The sequence below is a fragment of the Balaenoptera acutorostrata genome, chromosome 20 (assembly GCF_949987535.1).
Source record: "Balaenoptera acutorostrata chromosome 20, mBalAcu1.1, whole genome shotgun sequence".
NCBI lineage: Eukaryota > Metazoa > Chordata > Mammalia > Artiodactyla > Balaenopteridae > Balaenoptera > Balaenoptera acutorostrata.
Window position 1 is genome coordinate 44,588,507 of NC_080083.1, and position 25,506 is coordinate 44,614,012.

At 50.4% G+C, this 25,506-nt stretch overlaps 1 protein-coding gene and 1 pseudogene across 8 annotated transcripts in view; both read right to left on the reverse strand.

Moving 5' to 3' along the window:
* Positions 1–16,595: 16,595 nt before the first annotated feature.
* Positions 16,596–18,228, reverse strand: LOC102998335 (60S ribosomal protein L19-like; annotated as a pseudogene).
* Positions 18,229–18,478: 250 nt separating this feature from the next.
* Positions 18,479–25,506, reverse strand: part of CDK12 (cyclin dependent kinase 12) — a 63,874-nt gene continuing 56,846 nt past the window's right edge. For 4 of the 8 annotated variants that reach the window (XM_028165300.2, XM_028165299.2, XM_057535539.1 and 1 more), the window contains one exon: positions 18,479–24,059. The gene's annotated coding sequence lies outside the window, so the exon portion shown is untranslated. The remainder of the gene's footprint in view (positions 24,060–25,506) is intronic. The other 4 variants (XM_057535540.1, XM_057535541.1, XM_057535537.1 and 1 more) reach the window with 4 other exon arrangements.

The following is a 25,506-nucleotide window of genomic DNA, read 5'->3' on the forward strand; positions in this document are numbered from 1 at the left end:
GGCTGTGAGCTCAGAGGTTAAAGGCAGGAGCTGAATCATAGGCTGGTGCAGAGTAGACACTTGGCACCTCCACCTGGTTGGACAGTCACGAAGGCTCTCCTTTATCAAGAGCTTTCTCGTCTGTCCCTTAGGGTAATTCTATGAGCTGGGTACTAATGTTCTTTCCATTTTACAGATGAGGAAGTTGAGGCCCAGAGGTAAATACCTTGGGGTCCAAGTAAGCGAGCAAGTAGCAGAGCCAACGGCTACTCTTGGACCCAGATGACTCCAATCAACCCCTCCTCCTCCCACTCCTGAGCCTCAATTTCCTCATCTATAAAATGGGATGATAGCTATTCTTCCCGTGTCTTAGGTTTACAGTGTGGATTAACTTATGTACATGTAAGAGATCTTGAGGAAGAATGAGGTTGGAGTCCCCCTTATGAACTGGGTAATGCTTTGTCTAGGATAAAAACAAGAACTTTTCTAGGGGTGAAACTGAGGAGTAGCTGAGACCCAAAAGGCCCCAAAGCCCCAATTCACCCCTCTCCTTAGGGTTTGTCTGGAGCCTGGGGCCAATTCAACAACCTCCCCCTTTTCCTGGGCCCACTGCCAGCCCCTCCGCCCCTTCCCCCGCCACCCATTGCCACTGGAAGACAATGGTGGGCAGGCCCAGCCTTTGTGAGAGGGGTCAGGCCAGTTAATCTTGGGCTGGGCTGGGGAGGGGCGCACAGGGGGACCAGGGGAAGGGAGAGAGGACGGCTAGTGGGGACAGACAGCAGAGGGTCTGTGAGGGCTGCGAGGGCATGGGAGGCCAGGAGCCTGAGGAGTAAAAGCTTGAAACAGGCTTTGGGGAGCTTTTCCTCCGAATGTAGATTTGAGCTCCTATTAAACTTGCCAAAAATTTGTGTTAGCTAATGGATTCTTAATTCTGTCTAAAATGAGAGAGGGAAAATTATGCCATTCATCTTGTATTGGTTTGAAATTACATCTGACACCTAATCGATCATACTGTGGAACATTAACTCTTTGGAACAGGCCCAACTTTTCCTCTCTCCCTTGCTTTCCAGTGTTCTCCAGCCGCTCCCACCCCCTGACTCCTTCTTTTGTATTTCATTAACTAAGCAAAGCTCTGGCTGTCTCTGGGGGGGGGGGGGGAGGGGTGGGAGTTAGGGAAAGGGTTCATTTGAATCAAAGGAGATAAGCAGGCCCCCAATCTTTTGCCCAAAACCAGAGCCCCAGCTTCCAACCTTCATGTGACCTCCTCTCTCTGCCTCCGTTTTCCTATGCATCCTGAGATCTGGAAGCGCCGAATGGAAGGCACTGGGGTGTGGGGTGACCTCAGAGCCACCTTGGGGGCACCAGGGAGAGGCAGGGAGACAGTCAAAGCTGAGCTAGCACCTGGGGCTGGGGCAGGGGCCGTGGCAGGGGGCTCACCTGCGACTTGCCTGGCAGATGGGTGAGGAGGAGGAGGGCAGATGACAATAGATTTGCCTTTGGGGATCCTGATGAGCTCTGACTGAAAACCCCAACCCCAGACCTGCTTTTCCAGGAGGAGGACTTTCTGGCAGCAGGGAGAGCCCACTGGAGGCCGACAGACCTGGGCTAGGATCTTGGCTTCACTGCTGATGAGCTGTGTGACCTTGGGCAAGTTACATAACACCTCTGAGTCTCAGTTTCCTTCTCTGACACAGAGCTTTCTGTGAGGGTGAGAACTGGATGAGACTATCCAGGTAAAACTGGGACAGAGCCCATCGCCTGGCACACAGTAGGTGCCTAATAAAGGCGACAGTCAGAATCCAGATCAACACCCTCCCTCCCCACTTCTGCTGCTTCCCCTCCTCGCTCCCCTGCCCCCAACCTCATTCTCCTCTCCCACCTCCAACTCCCTGGCCCCTCCCTCAGGGCAGACACAGGGCCGAGAAGCCACAGGGTCAGGTCAGGCCAGGAGGGCCAGTCAGTATCTCCTCCTAAGAGGACACCCAAAGGAGGCCTGGGCCCCTGGGTCTCTGCAGTGCCCCCAGCCCTCTTCCTTCCTGGAGCTCCTCTGTCTCTTTCAAGAGTTGTGGGAGTTATCTCCTGCATGGAGTTCTCTCTCAGCACTCCCCTCCCTGCCCAGAAGGTAAGGTCTCTTGAGGAAGGGGCTCTCTAGGAAGTGAGGCCAGGAGGAGGGGCAATCCAGCTGGGAGAGAGCCACTTGCTTCTACTGAAGCATCTCTGACCTCTGCCTGTGGATTCCAAAGGGCTCCTGTCCTCAATCCGAGCATCCCATCTTTTATTGGCGAGGGGTAGATTGGGCTGGGAGCGGGGCTTGGTCCCTCAAGAGCATGGGAGGGCAAAGGGAACCAGGTGGGTGTGAGAGAGGGGAAGGGGGCAGGGACATTGCCACCACCTCTATTCCCCAGGGGGTACCATGGCTTCTCCCCTTGGCTGACTTCAGGCCCTAAGGGAGGAGAAGGTTCCAGCGCCCTCCAGCTCCGTGTCAAGGGGGTAATCATGGAAGGAATATAGCATGCAGCTGGTCTCTGGTGCAGGACACCATGGGGGGCTGAGATGCCTCTTTCATGAAAATCTGGGCCATTTCTGGACCGTCTCAGTGTAGACTACTCTCGTTAAGCACCCACAAATACTAGAATAAATAAACGTGCAGATGAAGGGCCCAGGCTGGTTTAAGTGACCAGTCAAGGTCACACAAGGAATCATTAGCTCCTATCAGGTACCTGCTCCAAAGGCAGGAAAGAATGGCCTAGAATGCCCTCACTGCATTCTTGGGCCTTGTGGAGGAGCTCCAATGCGGGGGCTAAGAATGACGGGGAAGTCTCACCTAGCGCCCTCATTTTACAGAGGAGGAACCCAGGACTCAGAAAGGGGGTGCAACTGACCGGGGCCACAGGGTGAGACGTGGGCCTCTGGCTCTCAGTCCCCTGCTCTTCCCCACCCGCATCATGAGTCTGAAGGGATGTTTTCTGGGTCACTTGTCCAGCAGAACCCACACTGTTTCTGGGGAGGGGGCTGGAGTTTTGGGAGGGAGCGAGGAGAGATGCTGAGAGATGCTTTCCCTGAAGAGTGAAGAGCAGAGGGGGTTGGGTGGGGGTTTCTTAACGCCACCTCCCGCCCCAACACACATACAAACACACAGAGAGGCAGGATTTTACTTCCGAGTGTCCCTGCTCTGGGGAGCTTGCTGTTTCCCAGGAGACGCCTAGTGGAGATGATGCCCCTTCCTGCCAGTCTCCCTGGTAGCCACTAGGCGGCTGTGGCTCCCGCTTCTGCCTAGAGACACCACAGCAAGGGTCCCACGTGGTTTGTATTAATAGGAAGTGGAGCCCAGGCCTGTAAACGCTGAGGATGGAGCAGGGCAGCCAGGAGCAGGTGGGCAGCAGGGTCAGTAGGTAGACTCAGGCAGCTGCTCACAGGGCCACATTGATCAAGGGCCCTGGGCAGCCTGGCATGCCTAGATACGTCTGGTGACCAGAGGGGAAAAAAATCCTCCCTCCCTGCTATCTTTTTTCCCAAACTGGGAATGTTTTTATTGTGTTTTTACCTTGAATATGAAAGTAATGCATGATTGCTATAGAAACAGATAATTCCAACAAAACAGAATAAACAAAAGCTCCAGGCTCAGATTTTAGGATCTGCCTTTTCCCACAGGAAAGCAATTAGCTTCTGGCTCAAGAGTCCAGGGCAAGAGTCTGCTGTGTTCAGGAAGGAAGGGGGAAGCATCATGACATTGTGGAATGTTCTATAATCTGAGAGATCCTCCTGAAGTAAATACCCTTGTATTAGAGAGGCTGACATGTGTGTCTGTCTGTTTTGCCCCCAGATCAGTGGCTTCAGAGTAAAGTTCTTCCCACCCACTCTGTGTTATTCCCAAACTCCCACCTGCTGGGTGCACCAGTGTGGTCACCCAGGAAATACAGACTGGAAGAATAAATGAATGAACTCACCGATGAGGAAACACGCCCAGAGATAGACACTGAGTTGCCAGAGTGGCCCAGATCAGGTTCGCAAACGCCACTGCCACTGGAAAAACTGGCCTCAAATCCTTCACCAGCTTCCTCCTTCCCAGGGCTGAGGAAAGCTAAAGGTTGGAGTTAGCCAAAAAGCCTGTCTATATAAGAAATAGTCCAGGTTTGGCCCTTGGAAAGGACAGGGCCCAGGCACTAGAGGGAGACTGTCATGGCTTGTAGGAAGAGAGGCCCCACCCAGAGAGGCATGGAGAACCTGATGTGAATTTAGAAATTAAGTCTATGCCAGATTAAGCTCTATGAGAACTCCTGAACAACAAGATTTGATAAGCTTCTGGGCTGGTGAATGTATCCATGTGCTGGGAAGGTGGTGCACCCCAGTTCCATGGGGACCCTTCTGGACCTTGCCCTGTGTACCTCTTCATCTGCTGTCTGCTGTTCTTTTGCAATCTTTATGATAAACTGGTAAATGTAAAAAAGAAAAAAGAAAAGAAAAATAAAAAGGAAGGGAGAAGGGAGGGAGGGAGGAAGGAAGGAAGGAAGGAGGGTAGAAGTTAAGTTCATGCCATGCCAATGAGGTGGAGAGAAGTTTTGTCCCTTTACCCTGACAAGGAAGCAGCTCTGGCTGGAAGGTTCCAGGTCTTCTTCCAATTAAAAAGGGACGTAAGCATATGGACACTTACCTCCTTCAAGGAGAGATTAGGGATCCACCCAACAGAGCAGCAGGGATGGAAGCCAGCCCCTCATCTCTTTTCTCTTTCTTGCCAGAATTTAGGCAGGGTCCTGCCATCAACATATTATCCCATTCAACTATTGACAACTGTCAGGGAAGTCTTAACCCCATTTGACAGATGAATAAACCAAGGCTAAGAAAGGTAAAGTCACTTGCCCAAGTCACAAACCAAGCAGCTGACCTAAGAAGAGCCTCTAATCTCAGGTCTGGCCCCCAGATGCTCTTTCCACTGAGGTCTCCCCTCAGCACTTGGTTTCCTGGGGGCCAGGATTTCATGGCCAGACCACCGCTGCTAGATGCGGGGACAGGTTCTCTAGAGGCCCCTGGCCTTCCTTTGAGCTCAGATCCTTGCTGTGTCCTGTGTTGTTTGAGCAGACCCTGTCCCTACTTCCCCTAAGAACTGTACTTAAGGCACCCACGGAAGCATCTGATAAGACATGTGCCACCCTGCCTTGGCCCATGTGATCAGTTCTCCTCGAAGATGTCACATTTCCCATTTTGCCAAGACTTGTTCTACTGAATTTCTCAGTCCATCACTGTGCTCCCTCCCCACCCCAAACCATCCGTACCCTCCTGGGGAAGGGGCAAAACTTTTGCTGAAGGCAGGCCCGAAGGCCGGCGGTGTTCGTGGCCCAGGGAGGGCATTATGGGCCCTTGGGACGGAGTTCAGACCCGGACTCAGCTCCGCTCCTCCTTGGGGCCCTCCCGCCCACCGGGGGCAAAGGCCGGCCGGCTCTCCCTACCCGCTCTGCCTGGCCTGCCGCAGCAGGGCACCGAGGACCCGGCAGCCCAAGGAGCGACTGGGGGCAAAGGCCGGGGAAGGGGCCCGCAGATGCGGCCTCAGCATCGCATCCCCCCCTTCCTTGGCTGGGGCCCCCACGGTGTCGGGGAGCAGGAGGAATCAATCAGGATAATGAAGCTGCAGCCTGCCACGCACCGCGGGGGCACTGAAGGGCCGGGGCCGGTGCCAAGTCCGCCAGACGGTTCGGAGGAGCCGAACCCGTGGCGGCGGTGGCGGCGGCGGCGGCGGCGGCGGCGGCGGCGGCGGCGGCGGCGGCGGCGGCGGCGGCGGCGGCAACACGGAGTCCGCGCGCTGAGGCAGGACGCAGCTCCACGCAGGCCCCTGGCAACCGCGCCTTGGCAACCGGGACGCCCAAGAGAAATCTTAAAGCTGCAGCGCCTCTTTCCTTGCCGCCACCGACTCGTGGACCCCAGGGGAAAGGGGCGTGCCCTTAGTGGTGGGAGTCAGGCCCTGTGCCTCTCGGGATTTGGGGGTCTGACTCATACCCTCACTCGTTTGTTTATCAAATGTAGATTGAGCCTACGCGCCCAAGCAAGGGCTAGACTGGGGAGGGGAATGGGCAGTGATTAAAAATTGAGCGAGGTCCTGCCAAGAGGAGTTCACAGTCTAGCGCGCAAGGCAGACCAGACTGGCTGAGGTGAGCAAAGCCCTGTGTTACCCAGGATGAAGGGCTTCGGCTGGAGTGCTGAGGGGCTGTTACAAAATAGTCTCACAGCACCTGCCTTGCTCCAGGCTATGGGTCAGCTGCTTCTTTCCTGTTATTATACCCCCACCAGCCCTGTGAGATGGTATTATTATCATTATCGATCCCATTTTAAAAATGAAGAATTAGAGGCCCAGAGAGGTGAAGGGACTTAGCCAAAATCTCATTTTATGTTTTGGACAATCTAGGACCGATTTACATGACTTCTTACCCTGGCCAGTTTTCATTACATCATGATGTCTGGAAGGTTAGGCTTGAGTGAGGACTTCCCAACACAAATCGTGTAAGAAGTGGGGAGAAAGGGTAGCTGAGATAAGAGATGGCTACTTCTCCTTTCTGCTGCCCACTACCCTGACCCTGTCTGTCCTGTCCTCATGCGCTGGCCTGTATGTGGGCAGAGGGCTAGAAGCGGTGACCTCCAGAGTTCCCTCTGGTTCTGTGATTTGATATCTCCTGCCTCAAGTCCAGGCACTGTGCCACCCCTCTGGGCAGCAGTAGTTGGCAGGGGGCTACAAACTGGGGGAGATTCCAGTCTTCTGAAAAAGGGGGTCAAGGGTGATGGGGGAGGATTAAAGAAGTGGTAAGGGGTCTTTGGCAAAAGAAAACCTGAGTCAATATCATTAGGCAGGTTGGGCCTCCATCTTCCTGTCTCTTGTCCACCTATCTTTCTCTTTCGGCACATCTATTCAGGTAAGAAATTTGTGCCAGGGCCTGAGGTAGGCTCTGAGGCTGTTGGTGAGGCAAAAATCATGCTAGCTTTGGAACCAAGCTCATCTGGTTTTAAATCCTGCTCTGACACTCATCAACTATGTGAGTCTGGGCAGGTGACTCAATCTCCTGAGCCTTATTCAGTTTCTTTATCTGTAGAGTAGAGGCATTAATACCTACTTTTCACAATACCTTTATTGTGAGACTTAAATGCAATGAGAAAAATGTATATATGGTGTTTGGCACATGGCAAATGCTTATCAAAAGGTAAATTTAAAGATGTCTTTGCTTATTTTGGTAGTCTAAAGATATGTCCACATCCTGATCCCTGGAACCTGTGAATGTTACCTATCTGGAAAAAAGGGCCTTTGCAGATGTGATTAAGTTAAGAATCTTGAGATAGAATATCCTGGATCATCTGGGTGGGCTCTAAATGCCACAAGTGTCATTATAAGAGAGAGGCAGAGGAGATTATACACACACAGAAGAGGAGAAGGCGACGTGAAGACAGAGGCAGAAATTGGAGTGACGTGCCCACAACCAAAGAATGCCCAGCAGCCACTAGAAGCTGAAAGAACAGATTCTCCCTTAGAGCCTCTAGAGAGAGCACAGTCCTGCTGACACCTTGATTTGGGCCCAGTGAAACTGATGTTGAACTACTGGCCTCCAGAAATGTGAGAGAATAAATTTCTGTTATAAGTCACCAAGGTTGGGGGAATTTGTTACAGCAACCTGGGGAAACCAATACATTTACAGTGGAAATTCCATCTTGAACAATACCCAGTACCTGCCCTCTAGGAGTTCACAGTCTAGTGGGAAATGAGAGAAGTAAACAGTGCATAGGGATGCCCAGAGGGTGGAAGGGTAAGGTAGGTAATGCTGTTGTAGTTGGAGAAGAAGTTAGCCAGGTGAGGGGCTAAAGCAGGAAGGGCATTCCAAACAGAGGAAACAGTGTGGGTAAAGGCACGGAGTAAGAGAAAACACTGCCTTCAGGAAATGACCCACATTTGGAATGGCAGGTGCATGGGGATGTGGGGGGTGGCATGATAGAACTGCTGAGGTGGGAGGCAGGGGCAAGAGAGCCGAGTAGCTTCCACCCCTGAATGGAATCAAGCTGTCTGCCCTGGGCTGGCACTGGGTCCCAGATCAGAGAATCCTAGACTGTCAGTTATGGACAGAAGCCTTAGAGATCATCCTGTCCAGTCCTGCCATTTCACACATAGGAAAATTGAGGCCCATAGAGACAGTCCATCCGGGGAATAAGCTAGAACCAGACAGCCACACTCTGGCCTCTCTTGAGCCTGGGTGTCCCATATCTGAGGGTCTCAGAGACACTGCCTGGTGGTCCCTCGGTAGCCCACTTCCAAAAAGCACAGGCCCTGTGGTCTCTAAACAAAGAGGGGATTATTTGCATATTATTTGCATGTTGTTAATTAGATGAGGGAGGCAGATTCACTCAGCCCCTTCCCTTCATGTCCCCCTGTCCTATCTCACTCCCATTGAGTTCTTCTTCCTCAATCATCTCTTGACCTCAGCAACTTCTCCCATAATTCCAGCCCAGGCCTCACCCCTCAAGGCCCCTTACCTAGCCCCAGCCCAACCCCTACTGTATTAAGTGTTTGGTCCTGTCTGGAAAAAGTACCTGGTGTGTCTTTAGTATATCTAATCTGGATGGAGGATCTTGGAGCATGTTGTAGTGGAAAGGGAGGTGATGGGCTTTCCAGCTCGAGGTTTTCTCTGCGAATGGGGAGCGGTGAGCTCTGTCTCCCTGTAGCCCAGGGGCCATCTAAATGGGGCTATGGAGTGGGGGAGGAGGGTGCTCCTTGGGGATCTGGGGGGCAGGTGCCAGCTGCATGCCCCAGGCCTGCCCCAAGCCTCTTGGCTGGCAGCCACACCAGCCCACAGAAGAGCTGGCTTCTTCTTTTAGGGAGGGGGAATCCTGGGGAAGGTCAGGGAGCATCCCTGGGCCTAGCAGCTTAACATGGATAAGGTTGAGGTTACCATGCGAGTCATTATGGATCCTCCAATGGGGACAGCACATCCAGATTCTGGGGCTGTCATCAACCCAGTCCAGAAAATTATGAGGCACTGTGCTAAACTAAGCACAGTGTCTCCCTGAGGGTAGGCACTCAATAAAGTTTTTCTGATAATGAGGGGAGACAGGTAAGGAGGAAGGAGAGTCACAGAAAGGCACAGGCTCTGCCTCTCTCACCTCCCATTAGCCCCCTCTTCTCTCCGAAACCAAGGCTATGCCCAGAACCTCTCTCAGATGAGATGTCTGAGCCTGTCACCTGATGGTCACCGGAGAAGGCACCACACTGTAGCCATGACAGGTACACAGGATGAGCTCAGGTGCCCCCTACCCCATCCTGGCAGAGTTGATCTGGGGCTCCGTCACAAATACGGCTGACTCAAGGTAGCTGCCAGGAGCTGGGGAATGTTGATGCATTAGGATTCATGGAAAAACCTGAGGCACAGCTCTGGCTAGCAACTTGCAGAAACCAACTTGCTCTGGTTAGGACAGTGGCCTGGATATGAGAAGAAAGACTGACCTGCACATGTGAATAATTCTCCTCCATGTATGAGTGATGTACAAGGTGCGGGTATATGTGCTACAGGGGGACTCAGGAAGCACTCTGATCTGCGTGCACAGCTGTGTGTACATATCCCAGTGTGCACAAGTATATGTGGCATGTGAGTGTCTTCATGGAATTCTACCTTTTCTCTGCTCTGGGATTTCCCTTCTTGTTTTCTGGTAAAATGGGAAGTGGGGTAGGAATGTCAGTTTCACCATCCCCAGCCCTGCTCCCTTGTGTAGAGGTTCCCTGCCTCCATTTGCCCATGACAGCAAGCAGTGGATTCCTCCCCGGTCCTGAGTGGGGGGTTCTAGTTGCTTACTGGCCTGGATGACTCCATCCTGCACCTATTCCTTCTTCCCCTAGCGTGCCCCATGCCACTCCCGCATCTAGTGTCCAAGTCAAGGGGAGAGGTGGGAGGAAGCGGGGTGATGCTATGGGAGTGGGGGTAGGAAGGGTGGATCAGATACTGTTCGATTTTGCCCGGGTCCCTCTGGATCACTGCTGCTCATTTAAAATTCTGATTTAAAGCCGAGCGGCTCTTTAAATTTCCACATTAGCATGCTGCCCTGATGCCAGGCCAAGATGTTGGGATGGATTTGGCAGGAACGCCTCCAACAGCAGCAAGCAGCAGCATTTGCCAGCAATGAAACAACGCATGAATAAAAGAAGGCCGGCTTGGCGGCAGCAGCAGCCCAGGTAGCTGGGTGAGTCAAGGAGGGGCCCTCGTATTCAGAGGCTCAGAGACATGAAGGCCTGTGCAGGGCACATGTGACTGTAGGACTCTGCGGCTGTCTTGGCCCTCACCCTCAATCTGTGCCTGCAGTGGAATCTGGAGTGAGGGCCCAAGAAGGATGGTGGTTCCTACCCTGTGCCTGTCTCACCCCCCTCTCCACAGGGTTATCTTCTTGGAGGGGACAGATGTTGCTTTTGATGAGGACACAAGGATTTGGCCCATAGCCTGAGTTGTCCTACTTCATTAGGGGCCCAGAGAACAGGTGGGGTCAAAGAGAACAACACTGCCTAGAATGGCTTCCAGATCCATGACCCCGGGTGCCTGGGTGCTGAGGGGCACTGTCAGGATAAGGGGGCTGGGTGGGAAGCTGCCATGAGGACTGGGTATTGGTCCTGAGCTGGGTGGGAGAGATGCTCTGGGCTGGGTGGTTGGCTAGAATGAGGAGCGACCAGGGAGAGCAAAGGGCTGCTGGGCCTGGCCTAACTCTAACTTTCTGCAGACTCGGGAATATTATTTGAGGTCAGATGGCAAGGGCAGCAAAGAGGTCAGATAAAGCCCTGGACTAAAGCCTGGCCACTCCTAGAGGTCATTTTGTCCACCCCTGCTTCCCAGGGTCTAGAGAGTTCAGCTCCAAAGGACTTGAGGCTGCTGGATCCTGTGCTCCTCTGCTCCAATCACCTGGCTGAGGCTCATCACCAGCCCCCAAGAGATTTCAAGGAACAAGAGGACTATCCTGCTCTTACCATCTATCCCTCCCACTTGGTCAAATCATCTTCTTCCTTGAAGCCCAGGGGAAGAGACAGAAGCAAACAGAGGGGTGATAGCAGATGGTCTCTGTAGTCTCAGCTAAGGCAGTAAGGCAGAAAAGAGCCTTATGCAGAGCACCCTTTCCCAGTGGAACTCCTCCCTTCCAGCTCACGAGTGATTTCAGGCCCGAACATGGGGAGACTTTGTTGGGACTTTGAATTCTCTCAATCCCTGGAGAAGCTGCAGGGCAGACAGGCAGGACCAGGCTTGGGCAGGGCAAGGGCCCCATATCCTGGGACTTGGCCTGTCCTGTCCTGATAGCTTTTTCCAGGGAAAATGAAGTGGCCTGGCCTCCCAGGCACCTTGTTCCCTGTTCCACACATTGCAGGTGAGTCAGCACTGGGGTGGGGGTGTGGCTACTAAGCTGAGTTTAGGCCAGAGAGATGTCCTTCTGTCATTTTTTCATTCACTCAACAAATATTTACCAAAGAGCTGCTTTATACTAGGCACTGTGCTGGGCACTGGGCACACACTGGTGAACACAGACAGACAAGGTCACTGTCCTTGTGGAACTTTCCATCTGGTGAGGGAAATAGGATCATTATTCAAAGGACTGCACAAATAAGTATGAAATAACTGCACTAAATGTTATGAAAGAAGACTATATAGTACCATGAAAGTATATAATCGGGGGACTTGGCTGAGTCGAAGGAGCTGAGGATGAGCTTGCAAAGGAGACAGAGAAAGAGCAGCTAGAGTGGTAGGAGAATTGGCAGTGACATCACAGAATCAAAGGAGGAGGTGGTCAACTGTGCTGAGAGATGCTGCGAGCTCGTGAGACACCTATCCGCCCTGACTCTTCACCTGCTAGTTGTGAGTACAGGTATGGAAAGGCTCTGGCATTGTGCCTGGCTCACAGTTGGTGCTCTGTAATGTAAGCTCCCTTTTCCCCCTCCCTAAGCTGAGCCTCCCTCCAGGGACCCCAGATTTCTGGAACAAAGGAACTGCCTAGGCTTAGCCTCCTCTGTCAACTCAGGCCCCAGACTCCAGCCATCCAGTCGTCAGTGAGGGACTCTGGGCCTCTCCACATTAGTCCCTTCACATAGAGCTCTACCATCCCCCAAACTACTTCTTCCTTTGCATTGGTCTTCCATGAAGAGGGGCTGGGGTCTAGGTCTTGGAGAAAGATGGCATTCTGGCTGTGCTTCTGGGGCTGAGTCTGAGAAGGCAGTTGGAATCCTCAGCAGCTCCCAAAGCTGCCCGGGGTGAATCTGAGTGTCTTAGGTAGGGAGAGGGAGTAGTGGGGAGATGAGGAGGGGGGCTGCCCACCCAAGGCGGCGTAGAGCCCAGAGCCTTTTCCATTGCAGACACCCCATCTGTCTCCCACAGAAGGCTCGGGTTGGAGGAGGTGCCGAGGAGGGGGGTACAGAGGGTGAAACTGTACAGTCCGAAAGTGAGTACAATGGCAGTGAAGGTGCTGACTGGGGAGAAGGTGGAGGGTCAACACGGGGAATCGGCAGGAAGAACTAGAGGTCAGAGGTTGGGAATGGAGGTGGGGAGGGTAGGGACATTGCATGATACTCTCCCATATAGCTTTGTGTTTGATTTTGATTTAAATCTCCCTACCCCACTGACCAGAGGGCAAAGAATCACACTTTTCTGGCTAACAAACTAATGATGTTCCTAAGCCCAGGGCCAGGCTGGATTCATGATGCTTCCCTCTTCCCAGCAGTCAGAACTTTGCCAAACCTTAAAATAATATTTTAGTTAAATTGGATGGCTTCCAAGGTGTTTCCTTTCACATATTACTTTAACTGATCCTGCTAAAGTCCAGGGAGGTAAACATTATTATTATTCATCTACAAATAAAGCAACAAGGGGTTTAAAAGATTAAGTGAATAACTTGGATCACAGGAGAGTAAGGAAAGGGGACCGGAACCCAAGTCTCCTGACTCTATATGCAGCCATTAGGCTACTCTTGGGCCTTCCTTGCTCCTCATTTTTGTTGATTATTGTACCACCTCCACTGCCAGGTCAAGTCTGAGGTTTTCTAGTAGAGAGCTCAGATCTCCTGCCCTGAAAAACCCAGGCCTTGTTGAACACACATCGACACAGCACCCCCCTTTCTAAAGTCTAATCCAGACATTAGAAAACTGGACATCCCCAGAGGGATGAACCTCCCATATATGGAAATATGAGAGCACTCTAGACTGGAAGTGGTGAGGACGGAGGGACAGGGCAGGGTGTGGGGAGAGGAAAATGCCAGGCCAGGAAGCAGCTCTGTTAGCATCCATTCCAGGTCCTGAGTGGACCCTTGGGAATCTCTTTGGACATCCCCTCCCCACATTCCAAGTTCTAAATACTAGTTTCTTTCCTCTACCTATACTTAAGAGAATATGATTCCACAGCTTCCCTACCTACTCCAGTCTTTTCTCCAACTCTTCCCTGTTTGGAAATTCTTCCTAGGGTGTAACTTTATAAGGCTGCAGCTTATTCCTTCTAAAACAGATGCCAAGGGAACCCAAGACAGGGCTTCGGCTATTAAATATAAATAGACAAGGGAGGGAAACTGAATATAGAGACAGATATTATATCTCTCAGTCCCTGCGAGTTATTAGGAAGAAGGCACTAGTGGTTGCTAAGCAACAGGTTTCCATAGAGGACAAGGCACCTAGAGGAAAAAGCCTCCTTTGACTGAATATTGGGGTGAGAGAGTAGGGAAGGTGGGGGTCGAAGGGCTATAGACTGACTGGCAGGCTGGGCTTCTGGGGAATGGTTGGTGTGTCCTCCAAGACCAGCCCTATTACCCAGGCCTTAGCAAACTCCGCCTTTATAGCCTTCAGTATTGGTGGAAGGAGGAAGGCCTCAGGCACTCCTCCCTTTCTGCCAGGAGGAGGGAACCTGGTTTCCATAGCAACCCAGAAACAAACCTGGCCTTGTTTTGCTTATGGCTTCTCTGTAACCCCCTCAAGGAGCACCAACTTTCATAGAGCCCTTTCTCTGATCCCCAACTTCTGATTTGAGGGGCAGGGCCCACAGAAAGGTTAGGGGTGGGGATGCCACAAAGCTGGTACACTTGGCTCTAAAGTGACCTATTAAGACTCTAAAGGGGGAGTCACTTTTAGGGGAAAGGACTTCCAGGTGTCCTCTGACCTCTGCACCTCTTAAGGGCTGAAAAAAGCAGGGGCAAGTGGTGGCATCAGAAGCAAATTCTGGGCCCAGGCTTCCTTTCTAAAGATCAGGTACAGGCTGGGGCTGGGGGTCAGGAAGAATGAGGAGGCAGGGTCTTTTTCTGCCCCTTGGCCACCCAGACCCCCATCCTCCTAGACCTGAAGTCCACTGTCATCAAGCCCCGAGAATGGAGATACAGAACATTAACGTATGTCAAGTATAAGTGAGTGGCACCGAGGGGCATAATCTGTTTTTCTAATATGACCACAAGCAGAGTGTTAGAAGAATTAGGCCGACAGCTGCTGGTTTCCCCCTCCCTTTCTACCCCCCCTCCTCGCTCTCCCTCTCCCTTGCTCCTCGGCGTTTGCACACACCAATGGCAGCCGAGCCCTGCTCGCGATTTCTCTTAATCTTCCTCCGCCATCCTGCGCTCTTTCCGCAGGCGGTGCTGCGAAACCGGCAGAATTCCGCGTCACACCTTACTGCTCTCTGAGATTGCTCCACAGAGAGCTGAAGGAGATGGCAATTCGGCGCTGATGCCGGCTGGCAGCAGTTGGGAGAGGGGAAGGAGGAGAGAGAAGGAGGAAGGGAGGGGGGAAAAAGTTGGCACGGATACCAAGTTTTTCCCTAGAGAGACATGGTTTGGGGGGGGGCGGGCGGTAGAGAAGAAGGGAGAAAATGACACAGAGAAAAGGAAACGAGGAAAAAGAGGCAGAGGGAGAGCGACAGAGAGACAGAGAGAGAGAATTAAAGTTCTCTCAGACATTCACATGTAGGCATCCTTAGCCCACCTCACTCATGACCCTCTAAAGATCACACCACCCAGTCGGGTTTCCCAGCCCCCACTCTCTCTCTCCTTCTCTCTCCCCCAGCCAACTTGGAAGTCAAAGCGACCGAGGCATGTTGTGTGTAGTGGTGCAAGTGTGTGTGTGTGTGTGTGTGTGTGTGTGTGTGTGTGTGTATACGCCTGTATGTTGTCTCTGTTTTGGATCGCAGTAGAATGCAGTATGTAAATGAGATGGTTATTACCGCAATGTTCATCAAGCTGAGCCGAGAAGACATTAATAGCCTGATGAATATGCATGTGAATTTGTTAATTAAGTTAATTATTCTGCTGAAAATGCATTCGTCTTCCAAGGACATTTTCCCAATGATTTTTACATGCTCTAGCCATTAGTCATGCTATATTTTATCAGGGAAATGAGTTTGCTTAAGTTGTAAAAAAAAAAAAAAAAAAAAAGAGAGAGAGCAAGAAGAGAAATAGAGAAAGGAAGAGGGAAAAAATGAAAGAGGAAAGAGGAAAATGTGTTGAAGTTGAGAGTCGGAAGGCATCTGAGGCCAGCCTGAAGTTTGAGGCCCAGCTGGGCTTTTGAAGCCTGCCCTCGATTTTTATGGGTATCTCACTCTACAATTTTTGCCCTTTTTTTGATGACAAACTTTTTTTTTCCAGTGCCAAATTTCCAACACATTAATTAATTGTTGTAGCCAATTAACTGTAGTTGTGCAAATGAGTTTAGCACTAATTACCATGCAGTGCCTGTAATCACATAAAAAACTTGCTGAGAGAGAGAGAGAGAGAGAAAGGAGGAATGGGAAGGGAGTGGTGGCAGGAGAGGAGGGTACCTGGAGTAGAGGGGCAGCCAAGGGAAGGGAAGAAGCAGGGGTCCTGAAGTTTCCTGATTAGGCGCCATCTTGGCTTCAAGGGCAGGTAGCTGTCTCCACATTCAGGACCTCTGACAATCAGGAAATCTCAGAGGGGATAGGAGCCAGTAAACAGCGGTCCCTTTTGTCTAAGAACTTCCACCCAGGGAACTTCCTGGCGGTCCAGTGGTTAGGACTCCATGCTTTCACACACAAGGGCCCTGGTTCAATCCCTGGTCAGGGAACTAAGATCCTGCAAGCCCCTAGGCACAGCAGAAGAAAAAAAAAAAAAAGAACTTCCACCCAAAAAAGAGGTTTAGAATGGATATCTCTGGTTGCTTCAACAATGCAAAGTACTCCCTATACATCCTGAAGCCCTCAGTGTTTATCCCCCATGGCTGGAATTACTGGATAAGGATGGAGGGCACCATTGGAAGAAGATGTCCCACTTCTGATGGGCCATGGAAGATGGAGAAGAGTGATATGTGCTCTCAGCCTGGTTCTGGAGCTTTAAGTAGACCGGGAAAGTTGTTATAAGTCCACCACAGCTACTAGAATAGGCCAAGGGAGCAATGGTAGCATCAACTGTAAAAAACCCAGTTCCAGCAGGAGGTGGGAAGAGGCAGCCTTTGGCCAGACATAGCTCCCAGGAGGAAAGCCAAACCTTCTCTCCTGAAAGCTGGCATTTCTGCCATTGATCACGTTTGGGCTGACTTTAGGTTTCCACCTGTCAGCTTCTACCAGTGCCCAGAGGCTGAGGGATAGACCAAATGATTTCTCTAGCTCCTTCTGGTTTAGCTGTCCATGATTTGGAGAGAAAGAGCAGTGGTAAAGTGAGGACTAAGTGTGAACTGGCATTTTTTTTTTTTTTAAAGCAGATAAAGGCTTGTTTTTTATTGAATGAGTGATCTATGTAATTGCCGAGGCCACTATGAAGAGAGAAGAGGGAGAGAACTGTATTTCTTGGTCTCTTCCTCCTTGGACAGAGTCTTGACGATCTCCTCCTTCTTGGCCTGGAGCCACTCTTCGCGCTTTTGGGCTTCCTTGGTCTTAGACCTGCGGGCCTCAGCCTGGTCCGCCAGAAGCTTCTTGCGAGCCTTGTCTGCCTTCAGCTTGTGGATACATTCCATGAGAATCCGCTTGTTTTTGAACACTTTTCCCTTCACTTTCAGGTACAGGCTGTGATCACATGGCGGTCAATCTTCTTAGAGTCACGGTATCTTCTGAGCAGCCGGCGTAGAATTCTCATCCTCCTCAACCAGGTTACCTTCTCGGGCATTCGAGCATTGGTAGCATCCTTTCTCTTACCTATGCCCCTATGCCTGCCCTTCTGGCGGGCCAAGGTGTTTTTCCAGCATCAGGCCCAGGAATGGACTGTCACAGGCTTCCAGATGATCAGCCCATCTTTTTTTTTTTTTTTTTTTTAATAAATTTATTTATTTATTTTTGGCTGTGTTGGGTCTTCGTTTCTGTGCGAGGGCTTTCTCTAGTTGCGGCGAGCGGGGGCCACTCTTCATCGCGGTGCGCCGGCCTCTCACTATTGCGGCCTCTCTTGTTGCGGAGCACAGGCTCCAGACGCGCAGGCTCAGTAGTTGTGGCTCACGGGCCTAGTTGCTCTGCGGCATGTGGGATCTTCCCAGACCAGGGCTAGAACCCGTGTCCCCTGCATTGGCAGGCGGATTCTCAACCGCTGCGCCACCAGGGAAGCCCAATCAGCCCATCTTTGATCAGCTTCCGGATCTGCTGATGGGAGTTGGCATTGATAATTTCATTAGTCTCATTGGGGTCCAACCAGACCTTCTTTTTGCCACAGCGGAGGACACTGAAGCCAAGCCTTTTCTGAAGCCTGAGCATACTCATGCCTGCGGCCGCAGCAGCAAAAGAGTGAACTGCCATTTTTGATTCCACTTTGCTTTCCCCAAACCATGTCCCAGACACTGAGCCTGCCCAAGGTGTGTGTGTGTGTGTGTGTGTGAGTGTGTGTGTGTGTAAATGACCTATAGTTCCCCACCACACTAAAAAAAAAATTAAAATGCTATTTCTCCCTTACTGCCCCCCGCCCCAGAATAGAGAGCTCACTTGTCACGGGACTCAACTTCCTCAGACCTCATCAGAGACACACTCAACTTCACATTTCCAAGGAGACCCTTGACCATTTATCCTCTGATAGACACCCAAAGGCTGAGTCCTCCCTTTCCCATTCTAGGTCCCAGGTCTGTGGGCAGATTGCTCACGGGCTCCATCCACTTCAGTCTTGAAGCGGCAAAGGGGAAACAATTTGAAGGGCATAAGCCGTATTGCCCCCTGCTTCACGACACTGCTCTTCTAACCTATGAACCAAAGTTAGCTGTGAGGACCTGAAGTGACCCAGGCTGCTCCAGTGCTCTTCCTGCCTCCGACATCTCTCTTCTGGTTCTGCCTACACCCTCTTCCTAGCAACCTTCGTCAAGGTCTGAGAAAGCCTGGTGTAGTAGAAAGAGCCCCACTGTCTTGAGTTCCAAGCTCTTCTTTGCCATTTAACAGCATGTGATCGTGGGAAAATCATTTACGATAAGCCTCAATTTTCCCTGTCTATGAAATGGAAATAATAATAGGTGCCATGCCTGAAGGGTTAAGAAACTTAATAATTGTGATTATAAAACAACACTCAGGACACCAAGTAAAACAGGCTATTTCATTAATTGCTAGTGAGTACAAAGTGGGAGCACAAAGTGTTCCTTTTTTAAAAAAATATTTTAATTTTATTGGAGTATACTTGATTTACAATGTTGTGTACAAAGTGTTCTTTAACAGGTGAATGGTTAAACTGTGGTACATCCATATCATGAAATAAATAAAAGAAACAAACTATTGATACATTAAAAAACTTGAGTGGATATCCAGAGAATTATGCTGAGTGAAAAAATCCAACCCTAAGAAGTTACATAGTGTATGACTCCATTTTTCGAATGAAAAAATTTTAGAAGTGGAGGATAGATTAGTGGTTGCCAAGGGTTAAGAAGGGGGTGATGTAGGCATGATTATAAAAGAGCAACATGAAGAATCCTTGTGGTGTTGGAACTGTTCAGTATCTTGACTGTAGTGGCAGATGTAAGAATTTACACAGGTAACAATATTGCATAGAACTTAATATACACACATACACAGGTAAAACTGGGGAAATATGGATCGAACTGATGTCAATATTCTGGTTGTGATGGCATACTATAGTTTTACAAAATGTTACTACTGGGTAAATGTGGGCAAAATGTACAAGGGATCTCTCTGTATTATTTCTTACAACTGCATGCGAATCTACAATTACCTCAATTTTTAAAAAAGGATATGATAGATTATTAATGTTTCTGCTGGGTTTAGGAGAAAGAAGGGGCTGCCCATGTGTTTCCATTGAAGAATTCCAAAGAGGAAGATTAAAAAATATTATTCTTATTATGGTACATCAATAAAGTGATCATACCTATGGGGAGGGGGGATATTTGCATCTGTTGACCCAATAATTTTACTTCTTGGAATTTACTATAAAAAAAATGCATGGGGACTTCCCTGGTGGCGCAGTGGTTAAGAATCCGCCTGTCAATGCAGGGGACACGGGTTAGAGCCCTGGTCCGGGAAGATCCCACATGCCACGGAACAACTAAGCCCATGCACCACAACTACTGAGCCTGTGCTCTAGAGCCCGCGAGCCACAACTACTGAGCCCATGTGCCACAACTACTGAAGCCCACGTGCCTCGAGCCTGTGTTCCACAACAAGAGAAGCCACCGCAGTGAGAAGCCCGCGCACCACAATGAAGAGTAGCCCCTGCTCTCTGTAACTAGAGAAAGCCTCCCTGCAGCAACGAAGACCCAACGTAGCCAAAAATAAATATAAATAAATAAATAAATTTATTTTTAAAAAATGCATGAAGTTTTAGGATAGGATGTACATCATGGTATTATTTATAACAGTAAACATGTCTAAATGATTAAAATAGTGGATGAGCTTTATAAATCATGGCATATCTAGGTGATGAAATACTCTATAGACTTTAAACATACTTAAAAAAAAATACACTGAGCACAATGCCTGGCAGTCAATAAATGGTAGTTCACTTTACTGGGATGTTCTGGGTATTAAAAGAGCTAATGTAGGTACATGCACTTGACAAACTGTAAAGTACTTGGCAAGTGCTCTGTGTTGCTATCTTTTTTTTTTTTTTTTTTTTGCCTGCGCCATGTGGCATGTAGGATCCTAGTTCTTTGACCAGGGATCAAACCCATGCCCCCTGCAGTGGAAGCGCAGAGTCCTAACCACTGGACAGCCAGGGAATTCTTCTGTGTTGCTATCTTTTGTGTGTGTGTGTGTTGCTATCTTAATGGCTGTCTCTCCCAGCTCCATCCTAGATGAAGCTGTACTTCCAGGCAGAATACTACCTAAGGAACTCCTAGCTGGAGGCATAGGAATGGGGAAACTGACTTCTTTGGGAGTATGGGTCAAAGGATTGGGGCTACTTCCTTTACAGGAGACTGCCACCCCCTGCTCCAAATCATCAATAAAACTATGGACATTCTCCCCAGCACACGCACATACTCACATTTGGCCTATAATTCCAGGGGACTCATAGAGTCTTTGACACGATGTCAGCTGTGATGATTCCATAAAATTAATAGACTCTATTGTATCCACCACTGTTGACTGAGCACCTACTCAGTATCAGGCACTGTCCTAGGTACTTTACACACATTATTTCACTAAATTCTCTTCACCACCTTAAAAGGTTGTTTATCTGCATTTCACAGACAAGGAAACTAGGGCTAAAAGAGGTTAAACGACTTACCAAGGTGGTGCAGCTCGTAAATGGCAGCACTGGCACTGGAACTCAAGGCTGTCGGTCTCTAAAACTTACAATCTAACCACCACACATACTACGTTTAGAAGAACTGAGGAGGGAACTGCACTGAGGCCCACATCTGGAGAAGCCCCAGAAAAGTACCCTTTGTTCTTCCAATGCCCCTTGGGTGGACACAGACTTAAACTCATACCAGGCAAAAGAAAAATCTCTAAAGAGAAGTAGGTCCATTCTGAAGTCTTATATCCCATGAGTAAGTTTTTCCATGTGTCTAACCTCTATCCTTTCTGCTAAAATCCAATCCCTTTTCCTCTCTTGTTTCCAGTGGGGATGGTGAATATATGACATGGTGCCCCTCCATGAAATGTCCTGGGTCAGGAGGGGATCGAGGAATTTCTCTTTCCCCAGGACTGTTGAGGCCTCAGTTCCTTGGTCTCTTGGATCTTCCCCAAGGTATCAAACCAAAAGATGAGCAGCAGAAAATGGACCAGGAAGAAAAGCGGAGAGAGCAGCCTACCCAGACCAAGGAGAACAACTTGGAGGACGGCCTGGGACTCTTTCAGGACCTAAGTCCTGGGCTCAGGATGAAGTTAAGGTGGTCAGTTTTCCCCACCAGGCTCAGCAGCCAGCTTCATGTTTGACATCTATCCAGCTGTGGAGGTCTGGCCAGCATCCCTCACGCCAGAGCCTCTTGTTTGTCGCAATGTGACATCTCTATAGAAAGGAGGGATCTGGGGGTTCTGCCACTCTGCATTTATTCCTCCCGTCTCAATACTACCTTGCTGTACTTGCTCAGGACCAGCCAGCCCAATGGGAGGAGCTTAGAGAATAATCTGAGGAAAAAGAATAATCTTGTGAGGAAGAGCCTGGGATCCCAAGACTAGGTCCAAAGCTCTTTTCTCTCAACATGAGAGCCAGGAGGGAAACTGGGGCCTGAGTCTGGACATAGATTGGGAACAAGAGGTGTCTTCCCTCCCTCTATCCTTCCTTCCCTCCTCCACACACTATTCTACCCTGCCAGGGCCTAAGCATGCTCACAGCTCACTTTGGCTTCCCTTGGACCATCTACCTTATGGACAGGAGAGAGTTAAAGGCATGGTATGGCAAGCTATAAATTTCCCATCAGTGTGGGGAGAGGAGAACTGTTGGCAGGGAGGGGGTTGGGCTGGGGGGGGAGGGGGAGCTGGGAAAAAGCCAGGAGGTTGTCTCTAGGTAACAATAAACACTGCAAGCAAGGAGCAGCTGTTACACTTACTCTCTCTGCATCACAATGCTGAAATAACACTAATAAACCAGTGTGCCCAATACACAGGCATATACGCATTTAGGGCCAAGCCCCACTGTACCCCTAGGGCTGCCCTTTGCTTCAGGTCAGGGGCCTTGGTGCCAGTGGACATACCTGTCTTGGCCTGGCTATACTTATGTGGAGGATGAGGACTGGTGAGTCAGTCTCAGAGCCAGAGTGGCATTCTCAGAGGAAGCAGGGGATTCCAGGTTCAGATCCTGATGGCATTCACTGGTAGGAAGAGGTCAAATGGGGTAACTCTTGGCTGGGAGTTGGGAGGAGAGTGAGAGAGAGAAAAGTATAGGGAACAGACAACTACTTACCATGTCTTCTCAGATTGGAGGGCATGAGGTAGCCAGGAGTGGAGTCAGCTGAAGGGAGGTGGAAGAAAAGGGGGACTGAGGAGAAGGTTTAAGAGGAGGAACACGTGGTATTGAGGAGTGATCCTTGTATCTCCTGGGGCTGAACTCTCTGCACCTGCCTACACCCCACCTGGTGCACCCAGGCTCCCCCTCACAGCACCACTTTTATACCAGAGCCAGGTGATATGTCAGTTCAGTTCAGGATTGGGCTTTATTATGGGCATTTCAGCAGGGGCCCCTGGGCTCCTGATGCTGCCAGAGAGCGCTGGGGGAGTGGAGCTGGTCCCATCTCCCTACACGAAGAGCAGCTGGTCTGTCCCTTCCTCCAATCAAAACTGTCTCTGGATCCCCAGGCGCATCCCAGCAGAGCGCCCCTCATCCCAGCTGGACAGCAGAGCCGTCATCAGTGAAAGGAATAGAAATAGGCAAATGAAAACTTAGGCTCTGTCAGAGAACTCCCCTCCTATTCTTCTCTGAGGTTAGAGGGAGGATATTTATTATGTGTCTGGATACATTGGTATCCGAGATCCCTATTTCCTTTTGCTGAAACAGGGAGGCCCTTGGGACTGTGGTCAGAAGCACAACTGATTCTCCTGGTCCACTTTCTGGCCCTGTTCTGCTGGTGTGACCTCAAACACAGTAGTCTATCATCCCCCTGATTCAGAAAGTCAGGAGAAGATGCACATTGCCCACCTGACCTGTAAGGGAAGAGAAAAACAGCACCTTTGAAGATCATGGTTTCTGTTTCCAGCGAAAGAGTACTGAGACCAAGTAGTGGTAATCCTTCCAGGTTCTGGTCTTGTAAGAGTGCCTTTTTCTTTTTCTTTTTTTTTTTTTTTAATATTTCTAAGTCATGTGGTGTCAGCTGGGTACCCAGACCTCTGGGCAGGTAAGTGAGAGTAGGGAGGAGTAGCTGTGTCTGCCTGGAAAGCCCCTTTCCTGAAAGGTGCCTAGGAGCGCTGAGCTGCCTCAGCACAGAACCCTCTGTGCAGCCCATGGATACAGTGGGGCAAGAATAACTAGCCTTTCCTCACTGGGAAGCCTCTCCCTGGGAATGCTCAGCCTCCCCTGCTATCTTCTCTCCCATTTCCCTCTCTTCTTTCTTAGCTGGGGCCTCTCCTTGCCCCACAATCCAGATGAGAGACCTCTATCCAGAGCTCAGAGTGGGGGAGAAATGAGGTAAAAGAGAGCTCTAACAGGCCTGGACCCCCTTCCCCTCTGTTGTTTTCATGAGCCACCCCTGCTGCTATGAGCCACCAGAACCTTGAATTCAGGTGAGCTGCCAGCAGCCTTCTCCCTCCCCACAGCCGCTCCAGCCAGGAAGATACGCACCTAAAGTGCCCCAGAGCCCACGGTCTTCCTACTCGCAGGGCCACAGCCCCCTCCTGCATCCCTAGGAATCTGCACCACAGACACACTGGGATGAGTTAGAAAGAAGTGCGAGAGACCCCACCATGTGCTCTGTGCTGGAGCAGAGGGCCGGGTGCCTGTACGGCAGAGCAGGATCACCAGCCAGGAGAGCTGGCACAACTTGGGCACAGAGCCTTGTTGGCATGTTAGAGGGGGCAGGGGAGGGGATGGGGTAAGAAGGCTGTTTCAGGAGCACACATCTCCTCCTGGCTCCCTCTCTGGGCACTGTTTCTTCTCCTTGGCTTCTCTCCCTGGGTACTGATGGACATCATGGCGCTGCCACCTCTGAAATGTCTTCCTTCACTTCTTCCATGGCTTTGGGAGCTAGAGAGGGCATCTGTATGATAACCTTCAAGGTGTTGAGGTGGGAGGTTCAGACATCCAGCTCTCTCACCAACCAATGGGACACACTGAGGGAGAAGGAGGAAAAGAGTCCCATCAGAGTAAAAGCTAAACCCTGGGCCAAAAATGAGCTCCTCAACAATTCCCTCTTCTCTAGAGCACAGGGGATTCTGGGTACCGCTACCTCTGCCTTCTACTTACTTCAAGTCTATCCCTCCTTCCCTGCAAAAGCTCAGGGTTTCTTCTGGATTCCAGAGTAGGCTCCAGGCTCTGACTCCAGGGCTGTAGATCTCATACCCTTGGCTAAACCTTGGGAGTATGAGGCAGGGCTGGTGGGGATTGAGGGGAGGGAGATCTTGTTCCTTAGAGAAACATCAAGAATCTAGATTGAATGCTTTAAGGGCCTTTTAGCCCCTCCAATATACCTCTAATCTTGGAGTAGGGGTGAGAAAGAGGGCCTAGAGAAAGCCTGACGCCTCCTCTCTTTCTTCACTGCGTGCGCCTCCTCTGCTGCTCCCTGTTTCAGAGGAGAAACAGCAGCTCTGTAAACAGGAGCCATCTAATAACCCCCCTGAACAATACTCAATATGAACAGCTTGCCTTATGTTAGGCAGCCAGCCCCACAGGTGGGACTACAGGCCTCAGTTTCCAAATTTCCCCTCTCTAACTTCTCCCCTCTTTCAGGCTTCTCCCCCATCTCCCCGCACAAGAGAATCTTCCTTTTCAACCCCCTGGCACAGTTCTCCTCCCCCACCCCCACTTCTGCAGGCCCTTGGAAACAGGGGAGGAGCTAGACAGAGTCTATCCATACTGTCCTGAGGCAATGCAAGGGGGCTCTTCTCATCTTGTTGGTAGTAGAAAAGGCAGAGAATTAGATAGCCAAGGAGATGACCCTGAGTGTCTAAGACAGGGCAGGGTGAGTCTGGATGCACTTAGAGAGGTGCATCTTGCTCTTCCCTAGGGACTCTGGGGATATTAAATGGTGTACTAAGATAGAGGAGAAGACAATTCTGGGAGTAGAGGATAAGTGTTGGGGGTTTGAAGGGTGTGACGAAGTTTCTACCCATACTGCTTTCCAAGCTCTGTGCCCATCCTTGCCCTGACCGCAACTTAGTCTCATGAAGCACAGAACAGAGAATGTTGAATTTTTTGAGGAAGGAAGGAGATGCCAGGAAATGCCATCTTTGGCAACTTGGTGGGCAAGCCACTTCTCTCCATCATTCTTTCTTAACTCTAGTGTCTGAATAGTGAAGGAGGTGGGGGTGGGAGATGGGGACAGCTGGAAATGTGCCCCTCTCTCTAGTGTGCACCAACACCGCATAGAGCCAGATGGGGCTTGACTAAGAGCTCTGGGCCACGGCACCGTGTGAATACAGGGGCATTTCTGACTCAGCTTTCAGAGCCTTGAGTTTTAATTCTGTCTCTCTTCTTGGCTTAGACATGGGACAAGACCACTCCTCGCTACATTTTTTGGCATAATTTTCTCTAGCAGCTTATATTGCAGCAGAGAAACCT